This window comes from Parasteatoda tepidariorum, chromosome 4, assembly GCF_043381705.1.
Source record: "Parasteatoda tepidariorum isolate YZ-2023 chromosome 4, CAS_Ptep_4.0, whole genome shotgun sequence".
NCBI lineage: Eukaryota > Metazoa > Arthropoda > Arachnida > Araneae > Theridiidae > Parasteatoda > Parasteatoda tepidariorum.
Window position 1 is genome coordinate 21,188,428 of NC_092207.1, and position 16,753 is coordinate 21,205,180.

The 16,753-nt window shown below is 30.6% G+C and overlaps 1 protein-coding gene across 2 annotated transcripts in view; it reads left to right on the forward strand.

The window, feature by feature from the left end:
* The window catches only part of LOC107452229 (carbonic anhydrase 1), a 45,884-nt gene that overhangs the window by 10,081 nt on the left and 19,050 nt on the right, over positions 1-16,753 (forward strand). Inside the window, exon 1 of one of the 2 annotated variants that reach the window (XM_043054476.2) lies at positions 7,116-7,494. The exons of the other annotated variant lie outside the window; for it this stretch is intronic. The gene's annotated coding sequence lies outside the window, so the exon portion shown is untranslated. Of the gene's footprint in view, positions 1-7,115; positions 7,495-16,753 lie in introns of those variants that run through there. 2 annotated transcript variants of the gene reach the window in all.

A 16,753-nucleotide genomic window follows, 5' to 3' on the forward strand; every position in this document is an offset into this window, starting at 1 on the left:
TCACTTTATCATCTGCTACTATACCTTTCGTTCCTCTAGCTAATTAAATCTATTTTAAATTTAAAAACTGCTGTTTTCCCTGAAAAATGTCTCAAAAAGGACAAACTAATCTCTCAGAAGAGAGAAATATCATAAAAAATGGTGCAAAGTATCATCAGATTTATGAAATATTTAATGTTAAAAAATGCAGATAAAGTTTGGGAAATAAATATTTTTGCCATATGATTGCCAAATAGCAACCTTGTTCAAGATCGCTCACAACCTATCTCCCAAAAATAGCGAAATAGTATCGTCGCATACCACATGATGAAGGCGGAGCCAAGTACCGACTCCTGGTGAACGAGCAATACAATAGCTCCTTTTATTTATTGCATGAGCAAAAACCTTAAGAAATATTTTAACCAATTGCAACATGCTCTAGCTTTTATACACAGTAGTGGTTTTATGTTAAGTTCTGCAGCTTTGAATTACTTTCATTTTCTTTGATCTTTGATTATTCTTTCATCTTTTGGCTATTCTTTCATTCTAAAATTTGCAATTTACAGAACGTCGCAAAATGTTTTATCTACCGAAACCATGAACAAGATTGAACTATTACATTATTTTGAAATTTTCTATAAATGAATTAATTAAATAATTTTCAACTCTAATTGTTCTAACTCAAAAAGCATTTATAAGTATTTGTTGAGTTAAAAATTAAAATGAATATTTTTTTTTTTATTAAGATTGATATTTGTCTGAGGTAATAGATAATTTATGAATTTTTCTCTACCTGTATTTGTCGTTTTCTTTAGATGATCAAGAGAAGGAACAGTTTGTATTGGTAGAATTTAAAAGTTCATCGCAATCAGAAAATTGAAAAAGTGAAGAAAAGATATTAGAGTTTAGGACGAATAATCAGCTTTAAGATTATAAAGAAAGCTTAAAGATTTTACGCGCAGATTTAAACTTACCATTAAAATATTAAGTTTTAATAAATTATGCTCAGAATTAGGAAATTTTTTTTGAAAAAATAACGAATATTTTTAAGCTTAAGATTGTTTTATAACATGGATTTTTTTCTGTGAGTTTAATTTTGAAACTAACTTTATATCTAATTCCGAAATTTCAAAAAGGTATAAAATACATTTTTTATTCAGAAGATTTAGATAAATATTCTAGATTTGTTTTGGTTTTTGATCTCCTTTGTCCATAATTATTTCAAGACAATTTTTTACATCGAGTAAAATTATTTTAAAATGTTTGTTAGCGGTTTTGATATTAACCACAGTGGTTTTCGTAAATGTTTCTGAGGATATCAATGGTTGCTTTACTTTATTCTTTAGATGTATTCTAACAAAAGATAGAATAAATATGACAAATTTTAATTTATTTATTTGTTTATCTTATTTAGGAAAAAATTATGTTTATCATTAGGAAAAAATTTAATTACAACCATGAGTGTGTCAGTTTTTTTTATTATTATTTCCGATTTGAACTATGTAAGATAATTTTTAAAAAAAAGTTTTTTGTTAATTTGGGCATCGAAAATATTGTCCGATGTATAAAAAATGTAAATTTATGAGAAGAAGAAAACTATCGCCAAAAATCGATATTTTATGAGAGTATTTAGATCAGTGATTACCAACTAGCGGCCTCTCGAAACCTTTTTTTGTGGCCCGCTAACTAAAATATATTAGTTGTCATTTTTTTGCGGACAATTTTCGTAAAAAATCTATATCAGTTTAAGATACTTTTCTTTTGTTAAAAAAAAACTAATTTCTTCATTTCTGTGAAATTTAACGTACCAACAGTGCAAAAAAAAATTTTTTTCTCAGGTTTTGCATTCAAGTAAATATTTATTCAAGAAAAAATTCATTATTATTTTTAATTTAATACTTTTGTTTTGAACAACTTGAGAAAAAAATCTGACTGTACTATTTAATGTTCCTTCGAACAAAAAAGTGTCCCATATAAAATTTTGACAAAGTTGCGGCCCGCCATTTGACTGGTGTTTTTAATCGTGGCTCCCGACCTCATGTAAGCTGGAAACCCCTGATTTAGATATTAGAAAATAAAAATCTCAGATGAGCTAATCAAAAAGCAGATTTCTTAGTTCTAAATTGCTCAGAAAAATTTAATACCACCAGGTCAGCGAATAATAAGAACATCATTAGAATTTAATGACGTTTTTTCCCTGATTGTTTTAAAATCTTAATGCCAGGATAGTATTGCATAACTTTCAGATTTCCATCTTGATTAAAGGCTTTTACAGTTTTGTAAGGTAAAAAAAAAAGAATAAGTAAATAACAGCTGTTATGTGAATAACGCCACTGTAACACGTAGATGTTTGCATGTCTTACATACATCAAATATTCTTTAGAAACGCTTATGTGACTTCTTTCAAAATTTGGTATAGTCACAAAACACTTTCTACTCCCAATAAATAAAAGTATCAAGACTTTTTGCGTTAGAGTTTGAATTTATTCCGCCCAACCCTGTGAATATGCTTCTTTTCCCTGCTGATAGTCATATATTGATTCACGACTTATAAGATGAGTTGTATATTGTTTCATAAAGAAGAAAGAATTTTTGTGTTGCCACAACTTTGTTTACAAAGTGAAGTTTTCGAAAGGTAGGCGTTCATATTGATGATGGTACAAATAAAGAACGCTTCAGTCTGTCTGTCAATCACAGTTTGCGTCCTGTAGAACGACGTGATTTGATGTAATAAATAACTTTTTTTTTCAATAACTGTTTTGATACATTTTTTTTTATCTAAAACTTTCTTTTAGTTATAAAAAAAATTTATTCAGCTTGAAATGTATTACTATGCATAAAAAAAACTGTTGGGTTGAAAATATTCATTTTATATTTCTGCATAATATATTGAAAATGTATTACTCAGTAAAAATAAAATTCCTAAATCAATGCATTTTTTTCCTAGTTATAGATCAGTGGTTACTAACTGGCGGTTCGCGAACTCAAATATATTAGTTATATATTTTTATATTTATATATATAATATATACAAAATATATATTTTTATGCGGACAATTTTCGTAAAAAATCTATATGGGTTTAAAATACTTTTTTCTCGCTAAAAAAAACCTAATTTCTTCGTTTCTGAGAAATTTAACATACCAACGGTGCAAAAAAAAATTATTTCTCAAGTAAAAATCTACTTCTTATTTTAATTTGTAATTCAATACTTTTGTTTCGTACAATTTGATAAAAATCTGAGAGTAATATTTAGTGTTCCTTCAAACATAAAAGACTCCTATATAAAATTTTGATAAAGTTGCGGCCTGCCATTTGACTGGTGCTTTTAATTGAAGCCCCTGGCCTTATGTAAGTTGGAAACCCCTGTTTTAGATATAAGTAGAATAAAAGGTATCATGTTTAACAGGTATAACAAAGGCTGAAGGCTATTAACTACTTGAAACTGGGCTTAACCAATCGCCGGAGAGTATTTAAATCTGGATACAGCTCGAAATGCCCGTTTACGAAAATGGACACTCTTCGAAAAGCGTGTTTACACAATTCTCCACACTCGCCCTCACTGTAAGAAGTGTAATCCGCTACTGTAACTTTGTTACTTTTGATCGTAAGAATAAATTTTGTTATTTATATGCTAGACATCTTTCATAGGGCCGGGTTAGTCTGATTTGTAGGGCATTTGGCCCATGTTCAAGAGATTGCGAGTCCGATCCCTGCCGTCCGATGATTCCTCGTGTAATAAATTGTGACTGGTGCATGTTAAATCTGTCGGGTCACAAAGTCCTTCATGTTCCCTTAACAAATCATACATTTGGGGTTACTGAATTGGGGATTGCTCGCTGGTTCAGGTCAAAATTACGATCTGTGGAGGAATGAATGGGTCCACCCTGTAAACGGGTTGTGACGTATGTGTGTGGCAGAAGTACAACTTGAAAACAGCCCCCCTTGCACCCCCTTTGCCTTAATGGCATACAACAACATCTTTCATAATTAAAGAAAAAGAAAATAGAAAATTTTAAATACTCCGATATGAAAAAGCATAGCTTTTCATATGCCCTGCCAAAATGTGATTTTACAAAATGGCGATAGTGTTTTCATATTGTAATGAATCTGTTCTAGAAGATTTGGTTTTAAAAAGCTGCTGATTTTATAAGAGACGGTCACTGCTTCTTAAGGAATAATTATTTTGATTCTAAACCCTGTAAAGTGTGTTTGATTCTAAACCCTGTTTTTTTTTTTTTTTTTTTTTTTTTTTTTTTTTTTTTTGCTATGTAGCTTAGAATACTTTCTTCTTCCTTTTTTTCCTTCCTCATCATCAAAAAAGAAAAGATATATTTTTCCCGTTTCAGTTTCATACTTTTTATTTTCTTAAATCAGCCCCACGTTTCGTCACAGTTTTATTCTTAGTTATTGAAATCAATTACGTATGCTGTTTTCCAAGTACTGTTGCTAAGGCAACAGGTAACTCATGTCTAATTAATTTCTTATCTTTGGTTCCATAATTCGGGCGTTGACTTTGAATGTGTATTTATACTTTTACTATTTCATTCAATAAAAGTTTTTCTTTTCTTTTTGATTTTTATCGTGAAATTAAGCAAATGTAAACTCGACGAGAATAGAACATAAAGTTTACCATAAGCATTGAAAAAAGACATGAAAATCTATCAGGTGTTATTAAAAACGTAGCTATCTACAATTGATATAAAAGAAATTTTTATTTTTTTTGTGGAAAAAAAGGGCATTTTGTTCAGTTTTTTCTTCTTGAATAATAATTGTATTAAAAATGACTAAGCCGACTTTAAACACCTAAAAATTTATTAACGTTTTTTGTTGTTGTTGTTGTTTAAATTAAACATGCAAATTTTATTTGTTTTATATCCGGCATTACACAGCCGACTGAAGTTTGAGTTCATGACTTTCAATGTTCAACTCCGCTGGCTTGTAATTTTGGTCCCAACCCGAAAGACAAGAGAACTACTGGATCAAGCATTGGAACAAACTAGCCTTCATGGAGAACTTTTTGATGGAGAACTAACCCACATTTGTGTTACATGGAGAGGAAAACCTCCAATCTTTACCCTGACGGCAAGGCGATTGATCCGTCTACCACTGAGGATATTTTACGACTGAATTGTGATCAATGAGACTTACGAATTCCAGCCATTGCTGGGATTTGAACGTGGATCACCTCATTGGGGGGATAGCGCTTTATCATCTAAGTCGCCACGATTCCAGCGTGAAAATTGTTTCTTCGTGGTTAAACAATTTTGGAAACGAAATTCTTACCGAAACTTTCCACCAAGTTCTTTCACGAAACGCTTTGTAGTGTGGAAGTAGCTGGTTCGAATCCCACTTTAATCCTAGATGCATGCTTGTGACGTTCATTTCTAACTTGTGCAATCTGCAATTCAACCTAATCAAGGCTTGTACGATGTATCTGTGATGAGCATACAAGTCTTCATATCATTTATGTAACAATAAATAAATAAATTTGATCGAATATTTTTTCTCACTTGAATAATGGTTCACAAGCGCTAAAGTGTATTCATTTTATTTTCTTTTTATCAAAGGATCTGAAATATCTACATTAAGTTGTAATTCATTTACATCGCACTACAGCTGCACAATGAGCTATTGGCGACCGTCTGGGAAACCTCCCTGAGGATGATCCGAAGACATGCCATCACAATTTTGATCCTCTGCAGAGGGGATGGCACCCCCGCTTCGGTAGCCCGACGACCTACACGCGAAGTGGAGCACTTGACGGTAGAACAGTTTAACGAGGACCAATACCGCAAACCCTCGGTCCCTACGCAGACTAAACCAAGTGGGCACCCACCCGCACACTGATCGTAGCCAGTGATGCTTGACTTCGGTGATTTGCTGGGAACCGTGTCTTAACGATCAGTCCACTGCGGGACTTGCAGCTTTTAAGAAATCGGCAAGTTCAAGGTTCGGTCCTCGTCGTCACCACATGCATCACAATCGTCTTCTGCACCACATTTTGTAGCGTGAAATTTAAGGAAAGGGGAAAATATATTTAGGTATCACAATGATACACATTGGTGTCAAAATGTATTTTGGCAGTTAATTGGTTAATTACAAATATCTCTGCAAAATTCGGTGATTTGCTTAGTGGGGCGGGCATGTGCAGCATCATTCTCAAATAAACTTTTTTTTTAGATCTTATTAATACATTTTCTCTGATGGAACAGAGTGGTTCGCCATAGTGTGATAACGGACCGGGACAGCTTGGTTGGTAGGGTACTGAGCCCATATCCAAGAGGTCGTGTGTTCGATCCCCACCGGCCAAAGACTCCCCACCGGCCAAAGTAGCAAATGATGACTGATGCCCGTTAAATCTGTCGAGTCTTCTTTTTCATAACAATTGATACATCTGGGGGTACTAATCCAGGAGTTTCCTTGTCTTCTGGATTGGTTCAAAATTACAAGACTACGAAGTTGAACATTAGTAGTCGTAAACCCAAAATTGGGCCGGCTGTTCAACGACGGATATAAAATAAATTAAAATAGTTTTGATGACGTTTCTTTCATTCTTAAATAATTAGTGATTCTTAATGTGCATGATTTTTTGAATTATATACTATTTCACAAAAATTATAGTCCCTCAGTGGACTGATCGTTAAGACACGGTTCCCAGCAGATCAACGAAGTCAAGCATCACTGGCTACGGTCAGTGTGCGGGTGGGTGACCACTTGGATCAGTCTGCGTAGGGACCGAGGGTGTGTGGTATTGGTCCACGTTAAACTGCTCCACCGTAAAGTGTTCGATTTCGCTTGCAGGTCGTCGGGCTACCGAAGCGGGGTGCCATTCCTTCTGCAGAGGATCAAAATTGTGATGGCATGTCTTCGGATCATCCTCAGGGATGTTTCCCAGACAGTCGCCAATAGCCCATTGTGCAACTCTAGTGCGACGTAAATGCAAACTACAATTGCAACAACAACAAAAATTATAAAAAATATGTATTAAGGGATAGCATTGATCCCGGCGCAAGCAGAATAATTTCTAAACATTTTTCTCCATTGAAAACTGTTGAAATGCTACTAAGTTATTTATTTATTTATTAGAAGATTATCTTTGTGCATATAAAAAGCTCCCTTTCTTGTATTAATTTATCGTTTTCTTAAAGTAGAAGGTATCTGAAAATAATTTATACGTCTCTTACGTCACTGAAGTACAAAAAATATCTGATTGATTGATTGATTTTAAGGTAACAAAAATAATGATTTATTCTTCTGACTATGTGACAGTTAATAGATTTGTTACTACACGTGAGTTCTTTGTTCGTCTGTCAATCATTGGTTACAGGAACAAAACTTTTTTACTTCATCCCATTGACGGGAACGTTTCCGTTTCCTTACTTCGCGATTAAGCTTACATAAATCAAACATCCTCAGTTGTCAAGTTTTGTTTTTCTTTACACCGTCCCAGTGAAATTCACAGAATAAATACATTCTGCATTAAATTTTACAATACTGAGAAGAAACTTTAAGGTAAGATAGTTATGTTAATTTTCAAATATATTGCATACGAAACATCTTGGATTGGTTATTTTCAAAAATTATAAATTTTATTCCACGTGTAACGGTAACAACTTTGTAACCCAATTGCTTGTTCTGAAAAAACTCTGATTTGTTCTCAAATATATTTTTTAAAGCTAGAAGTTGACGTAGTTATAACTTCTAAAATATTAATCCTACAATTTGTTTCCTAGCCTCGTTCGATTCAGCGTATAAAACACATAAGAAACGATATTTTACTTGACGAGATAGTGTTGATTAAGTCTTTCTTAATTTGACTTAGGCAGTAAATTTAAAATGGTTGCTAAAACTCACTCGACTGAAGGGGACAAACTTCAGATTGGGTCTAGGTTTAAACCACAACTTTGAAAAAAATTCCAGATATAATTATGTTTGTATTAAGCACTTATTTTTAATACAGAAGCCAGCTTAGAAATTAAGCATAATAAGTGTCGAAAACTTTGAAAACAGAGGTATATATATTTTTACATCTTAAATAATGTGGTTATAAATTACCAAATCCGAAATTTTTTTCTAAATCTGTCAACTAATTCTAGAGACATGAAAATTTAAACTGCTACTTTTTTTTAAAAATTTCACTATTCAGACGATATTAAGTAGATTACACTGGGGAACAAATTTTTTGTACAAGTACTTTCATACAAGTACTTTTTCTTGCTTAATTCGGGTGTGGTATTTTCACATCTGAAATTAGCTTTGCTCCTAAAGCTGCAGATTTTATTTTTTAAATGACATTTTAGTACATTTTTTGTCGAAATGTACAAGTGTAAAAACGTTGTATAAAGCAGGGAATCGTATAAATGTTCTAGGGAGTTATGGTACATTATCAGGATTAAAGTCACATAGAAATATATGCCCGGAAATGTCGTCATATGCTGCTATAGACGTTTCCTATTATGACATGTTCAGAAGCACATGAAAAAGCAGTTTATAATAGAGAAGTGCCCTTAGTGGCATTTGACGACATGGGTTCCTATGCACTTTTAATCCTGATGATGTGTCCTAACTCCCCTAGAAGTTTGTCGCAAAATTTATGCGACCTTCTGTTATTAATAACAGTGGTCTGTCCAGACATTTTGCAAAAGGTTCCGTTTTCGTCAAATTGTGAAAAAACTATTCATAATTTGTGAATATAAAATTCATGATAATAACTGATCACAATACAACCATGAGTGTGTTATTTTTTTATTATTATTTACGATTAGAACTATATAAAATAATTTTTAAAGTCTTTTGTTAATTTGGGCATCGAAAATATTGTCCGATGTATAAAGAATGTAAATTAATAAGGAAAAGAAAATTATCGCTAAAAATCGATATTTTATGAGAGTATTTAGATAATAGAAAATAAAAATCTCAGATGCGCTAATAAAAAAGCAGATTTGTTTGTTTGAAATTGCTCCCAAAAAAAAGTACCGCCAGGATAGTGAAAAATATGAGCATCATTAGAAATTAATTACGTTTTTTCCCTGATTGTTTTAAAATCTTAAATCTTAGTATTGCATAACTTTTGGATTTCTATCTTGATTAAAGGGAGTAGGCTTTGTAAGCAGGGGTCTGTCCACACATTTTGTGAAAGGTCCNATGAAAAAGCAGTTTATAATAGAGAAGTGCCCTTAGTGGCATTTGACGACATGGGTTCCTATGCACTTTTAATCCTGATGATGTGTCCTAACTCCCCTAGAAGTTTGCCGCAAAATTTATGCGACCTTCTGTTATTAATAACACACATTTTGTGAAAGGTCCTGTTTTTGTAAAATTGTGAAAAAAAACTATTCATAATTTGTGAATATAAAATAAACGTTATGTCACATTCTCTCAACCAGGGTCCTGCTTTTGTGAATTTGTGCAAATAGGGTCCCTTTATTGCAAAAATTGCTAAAAACCTTTTCAAGAAGTTTTTAAATTGTAAACAGATACAAGATTCTGCTCAACAATTGATGCTACTAAATTAGAGATGCAACATACAAATATTGGGTATTTAGCCTATACTGCTCAACACAGAATATTCATTTCGAACGAATAACGGAAACAGAATAACTCACATCTTTAATAATTTCAATTGACATATTTTAAGTTCCAGTTTATTAGGGAATGAACTTTTTTGTATGCTGTCAGAAAATGTTAAATGCCATTAATTCGGTTGCTAAAGATTTAAAGTTTTTGAAACATTCCTTAGAATGAAGCTTATCGTACAAAAGCTGAATGATTAGCTTTTTAAAAAATTCGGTTATTAAATTTTAAAATTGTGAAAATAAGCAAAAATCTTAATTCTGAGAAATACGAAATATTAACCTGAAAAAGGAATAATATTTTTGAATTAAATTATTATTCTTGACACGCATGATGAACGCGTTTTGCGGACAGTGGTCACAGTTACGCGCTCTTGTAAACAAGCTAAATTTTTTTTGAGTAACTTAGAGGTTAAATCCAGTTAGATGGAAAAAAATAGATTTCTTTAGCAATAAAAAATCATAAGCGGGTGAAACGCTGAAAATTTTCCGCTCTGCAATTCGCAAAATTGACTTGAACTATAAAAACTCACTCAAATGTTTGATTTCGTAAAATAATAAATCATTAGCGAGAGAAAAAAATGATGTGGTCAGCGTTAATTATTTTCAATCTAATGATACGATTTTAATCTTATATCGTGGAGCTCTGTTATTAAAGAAAGGTAATGACAATAAATGAGGCAATGCAAATCTAAAAATTGATTTTTTATTACATTTTATTTTATAATTTGTCAATATATTCATATATAATTAAGAAAGATTATTTCTAGAGTGTATTGCATTGATCTACAAAGTAAATGAAATAAGAATGCATGAACTCTAAATGGCGCGTTTTCTCGATTACTGTTCGTTTTCGAAAGTGAAAGCTACAAATCCAGAGCGATTCTCGGAGGGCAGCGCATGCGCAAATGCTTGAAAGGTCTTTGGATACGAAAGTATACAATACCTCTTTAATATTTAGTCGTCAAACTCAATAGCTTGCAAACTTTTATAAACTAGGAGGTTGATCTTATTAATCACCACGATTGCTGCGCAATCATTTTTTTTTCCATATCAATAGAAAAATCATTTTGTTAATATGCTAATAGTAATAAAATGAACTGATACATACATTTGAAAAAATAAGCACTTGAAAAAAAATATTTAAACCTAAGAATACTGAATGGTGACATAAAGTATTTTTACTTGCTGATAATACGAAACATTTACCAAATATTATATATAACAATTCAAATTGGAAACAATACTCATCTCTCTTGGGTGCTTTATATTTTTGAAAATGCCGATAAAAAATTATATCTAGCAACATTCAAACTCTTATTCTCTTACTTTTTATTATGTTTTATTTTTTTTCATTTATTTAAAAAAGAATATTATTTATTCATTTGTTTTCTTTTATAAATTTTGACATCAAGTCAAACGCAAGTTTATAAAATCAAGATGGAAGATCTCGAGGAAGATAAATTTTTCTACAACAATGGATAAATTGTCTTTAGTTAAGGAAAGAAAGTGAAAAAAATCGTAAGAAGCACTTAAAATTGCAATAATTTGCGAACGAACTAGAATTTTTTAAGAAAAAAAAACTGCTTAGGTTCATAAATAAAAAAGACCCTTTCATCGCGTAAAATTTAAATTGTGTAGTTACATTTCCATGGGCTTCAGAGCGGCCGGCATAGAATTTTATACAAGTTTAACATTTACGAATTATCGAAGTAATTATTGAATGTTATTATTTTATTGTAACTCCTGTACATTTCACTTTTCTTTATAATTTTGAGTTTTCAAGTTTTTATAAGTTTTGGGCAGCGAAACAAAATGTAAAGGTGAAATTTTAAAACAACAGTAGTTTTTTATTTAATTTTTTTTTAACGTTGAGAGATATAGATTAGCAGCTTTATATAACTCCGCTCGACAAAAAGGATAAATACTGCATTTAGAAACATTTTCTCATTTATCTTACTTAAACATTAATTCGTGTTCTCTAAAAAACATAAATTAAAAAAAAAACTAAACATATTTACTAAGGATGGTTTTATAATCTTATATGTACTCTATATATCAATATGATTTAACGATTCGTATAATTTCCTTGCATAAAATATTTCATTTTACAAAAGACGTATTGTTCAAAATTTATTTAATAGTTTTTACTGCACTATTTTCTTTTTTAAAAAAAACTATGCAAAGTGCATTAAATACTGCACAATGTTTGTCAATGCATGTTTATGTTAAAAAAAATTATCCTGGTTAACTTTATCGCCATAGTCTTTTTAAAAATGAATACGTAAAATTTCCTTTTGATGATAACAAAATGAAAGTATATTTAGTACATGCATATTTGCAGACCAGAACGAATTTCTTTTCTTTTTATTTTCCGATATATCGATTAATCAAACCGAGGAAAAAGTCATTTCAAATGATGCAAACTTAGATAGAATTGCTTTGTTTCGTCTTAATATGACATTTAAACTTAATTTATTTTGTTTCAGTCTGTTTTTAATTTAATGTACCCGTTTAATTCTCATTTTTAACACAAAATAAAAAAATATGCTCGAATTATGCAAATTACCTCTATCAAGTTCCCCTCCTTATTCCTTTGTATAGTTTATTTTCTCAAAATAGTAAAATAAGTCCAAAAATATTGCATTTCCCATTCATTTCATGCTTCTATTTATATTTGACTTGTTTCTTGTTATAACCACGACAAAAGCAGGAATCTACCTAATGCCATAATAAATATTTAAAAAAAAGCATTCCCGCACAGACCGTTGTATCCCAGGAAAGCGATTTTCCGATCCAGTGGCCTTAAACGACTCGTTCAACTCTTTGGTGCTTTTTTTAATGAAAAAATAACTTTGATTCTTGACTTTTTTTAGCTTATGTAGCAATTTTTCTAAGAAGAATAAGCTTGTATTATAATTAAGATCAAGTGCAGACAAGGAGAAAATCTCCACACAAAAAAAGAGAACGAGTCGTTAAACGTCTCTGGATTGTAAATTAGCACCAGGACAATCATGGTATGAACCAAAATTTCCTAACCGACGGCATGGTTGTAGCAATGGCTCTGCACACATACTGTCTTATTACTTCCCTGAAAAGTCGGTAGCTATCGACTGAAACTGAATGGACTTCAAGCAGCCACTATGGATCAATTCAGAGCCATAACCACTGAGACATGATGGCACCATTGCTAAGGAAGCAATGACATGTTTATGCCACTAATATTCTTTAGATTTTTTTTTTGCACAGTCAATACTATACTTATATATATTTTAAAAAATAGTGCGTGGAGTCCCTCCGCGCGGAAGAAGTGAAATTTCGTAATGTGGAAATGAAAATAGGAAGGGGTAGAAATTGATTTTTAGTGAAATCATATTGTTTCTCTAAGACAAACTTTATTAACATTGCTTACAACATAACTTTATTTTAAAATATAGCGCAGAATTACATTACAATAATAATAATAAAAAAACAATTATCTTAGTTTTAAACTCTTGAATAAATGCGTCATAATAGCGGTTCAGGAAAATAACATTAAATTAGGGATGCAAAAATATTTATAGAAAAACAATACTTTTAATTAATTTTTATGCTACTGAGAACCAAAGCAATATGGAAATGAATGAGGGAAAACTGGATCCTACCACGTGATTTTCGTACCAATAAAAATGTAGCGTTAAACGTTTAACGCAACCTTGTTGGAAGTCTCATAAGAAGTTTCACTTCAAAATGAAATTATATTTTGTTTTGTTAAAGAATAAAACCAAATTTGTCTATACTTTCACAATATCTATCATTGAGATTGAATTTTTACTATCAAACAAGCTGATATTACACACACACACAAGAAAAAAAATGTTTCCGAAAAAGTAGCTATTTACCTTTAAATATTACTGTTGTGTTTTGTACGCATAATTTTTCAAAGCTATTTGATTTACTGAAACGAAAATTAAACGTTGTTCAGAATCATATTTCCATTAACAGAAAGTTTGAAAGCCTCTAGAATAATTAGATTTAGCATTTGTTATACATTCAATGATTACACCTTTAACAGTAAGGTTATTTAAAATTCCGAACTTATTTGAATGTAATTTAATCAATTACTATTTTCAAAATTCTTAATTTTCAAAGAAATTTAAAAAGTTACCATTAAAAATTTTACAATTATCTAATTGCGTGGGGCGTGAAAAGTAGTTGATTGAATGATTAAACAATAATAAGTAAGATAATTTGATTTTTTTCATAACTAAAAGAACAAAAAATAATTAATTGAGAAACAAAATTTCAAATTCTACATTTGAATAAAAACTTAATAAATAGGAACTGCATTGAAAACAGAGCCAACTCTTCCATGGCGGAAATAACTTTTGTTTTTCCTTTTCATAAAAATTTATTGATTTGCAAAAAATCATTATGAAAAGCTCAATATCTGAAACAAAACTTTAACAATACTTCGAAATATTGCATCGATATAATTTGTCTGCTAAAAGTTTCATGTTGACGTACGAAACTTTTAATTTAAAAAGATTAGATTATTTTCGTTTATGTATTAATACTAGAGCCAAATTCGAAATTTAATCTTGTTTCATTTTATTTTGTTACACCATGATTAATTTTTTCTGTAAATTAGAGCATGGTTAAATAAGAGAACCTGATTATTTGTTTTATAAATGCATATTTTTTTCTTTTCCATATCTGTATTATTAATGCTATTCAGTTCATTTATCATTTGCTTAAATTGCATCCACTAGTTGAATATTGATAATGGATATTCTAAAATTGGAGGGGACAAAAATTCATTGGCATATTCTGAGAATACGAAGATATAATCCAAGTGAATTTCAATGAAAGTATTTAACGCATAATTCGTTTCAAACTTTTTTTTCTTATCTGCATTATAAATATTACAAAGTAAAGATTTTTTTTTTTGTAACCGTCGTTGAACAGCCGACTCAATTTTATGGGTTTACGACTACTAATGTTCAATTCCGTAGCCTTGTAATTTTGAACCCTATCCAGAAGGCAAGGAAACTTCTGGATCAGTACCCCCAGAGGGATCGATTTGTTATGGGAACAAGGAGGACTTTGTGACTCGACCGATTTAACATGCATCAGTCACATGCATCAGCCATTTACTACAAGGGGAGTCTTCGACTGGCGGGGATCAAACCAGGGTCGAACTCACCAACTCTTAGACATGGGCCCAGTGTCCTACCAACCAGGCTACCCTGGCCTAAGTAAAGATACTGTCCAAAATGAGTCCAAAAGTGAATATTGACTGATAATATTCTCATATTGAGTTACTGCATTGTCTTTTATTAGCTTATTCCTCCAGTAAGAGAATGAATTTTCATTAGAGTAATATATAACTTGCTTCTTAATTGCATTTTTTTATTCCATATGTGTATTATAAATACAAAATTTTGTCTTTTTCATTTCTGTATCATAAATGCATAATTTTGTCTTTTCCATATCGGTATTAACAATAAATAGTTTTGTCTTTTCCACATCTGTAATATAAATACATAATTTTGTATTTTCCATATTTGAATGATAAATGTTATACAAAACAGATATAATTGTTTAAAATGCGTTCACAAGTAAAATATTTACAGTTAATATTTTTTTATTGTACTACCAAAAAAAGAGGAACATTTTATTTTGAACATGTTTAGCGATATTAATTTACACCTGAAACAGTTTAATTAATTAACTGTAAAAAAAAAAAACATTTATAGTGTTTTATTTCAAAGCATTAAAATATAAAAGCATTTTTTTTTCATTTTTGAGGTACATTTTAGAGGTAGATATTTAGATATTTATTAGATATTTATTAGATTTAATATTAGATATTTAGAGGTAGACATTTTTGAGGTACGTTTTAGAAATAAATTACGTGTTACCTAAAACAATGATATACTAGATTTATTTATTAAAAATTTAACTCCCTGAATTTGAATTTTATGTCTTAAGTAGGATGCATAGATATGAAAGACTTAGACAATTTTATTTTTTCAATACTGATTCTATTTTTTTATTAGCTGTTGAAAACAGAATAATATTTATTCATAGTAATGGATTGGTAACTGGTAAATAGTGCAATGCAAATCTATGGACTCCAATAACAATCTTAATCTTGTGTAATGTAATCAAAAATTAAAAATTAATACTATGTTTGATTACTGCGAATTTTTCTTCTCATAAAATTTTATGTTAACCTGAGACTTATTTCTCTAAATAAAAATAAACACATAAAGTAAAAAATATAAAACATATGACTGCCAAAAGGAGAGAACAGTCAGAAAAAAGAAGTAAAAAAAAAAGAAGTCTATTGGATTATTATTATATTTTGAGGATTACTAAGTTTTGATCAATTCAATAATGTAGAAAATTGGCTCTCTCCTTCTCTCCGAGAGTTATTACACAGTTAAGATGGGTCATACTGGGTATAAACGGTTCCTGTCCTCGCGCGGACCAGAAGAATAAATAAAAGTATTCTTCAAAAGACGACTATTAGTGATGAAGTATTAATAGGGGAGTGATTTTGATAGGAAAACGGTTCTTGATCAATTTTATTTTTTTTTCCAACATCAAAAATTGTAAATTTAGTTTTGAAATTTTTATCGGATCTAAATAAATGCTTGTTACATTCGTGTATACAATTTTTACAATTTCAATCGAATGCTCGCTCCTGAAAATTCTCAAACTTCGAAATTTGTTTTTCGCAGAATCATCTTTCCTAGACATAAACAATTTTTCCCACTTTGATCTTTCCATAAAATGAAAATAACATTACATTTTTTTTCACTATTAACTTAAAATAAATGTTATCAACTTTTGACTCTAACTGAAGTTTCTATTGGAAAAATGTTATTTTATTTCCCTTATAATTTAAACTTTTATGATCCATAAAGTGTTTATGTTTTATTTTGAGTATTTTAAATTACACGTCCGAAGCAATAAGTTTCACAAACCAAGCGAATGACAAAATTTGATAGGGCAAGAGGCACAGATACAACCAGTTTCATCTTCAACGCAATCATTCTTCAATGACTGGTGCATCATTACCTTGAAAACAAGTCAAGCATTAAAGTCGTAGGGTTTTGAAATGATATTTCGCCTCAATTTGGTTTCGAATGAATTTCTAAGTCCTGTCTTCTTTGACTTTGTGTCATTATTACGCATTTTAGATTTATTTT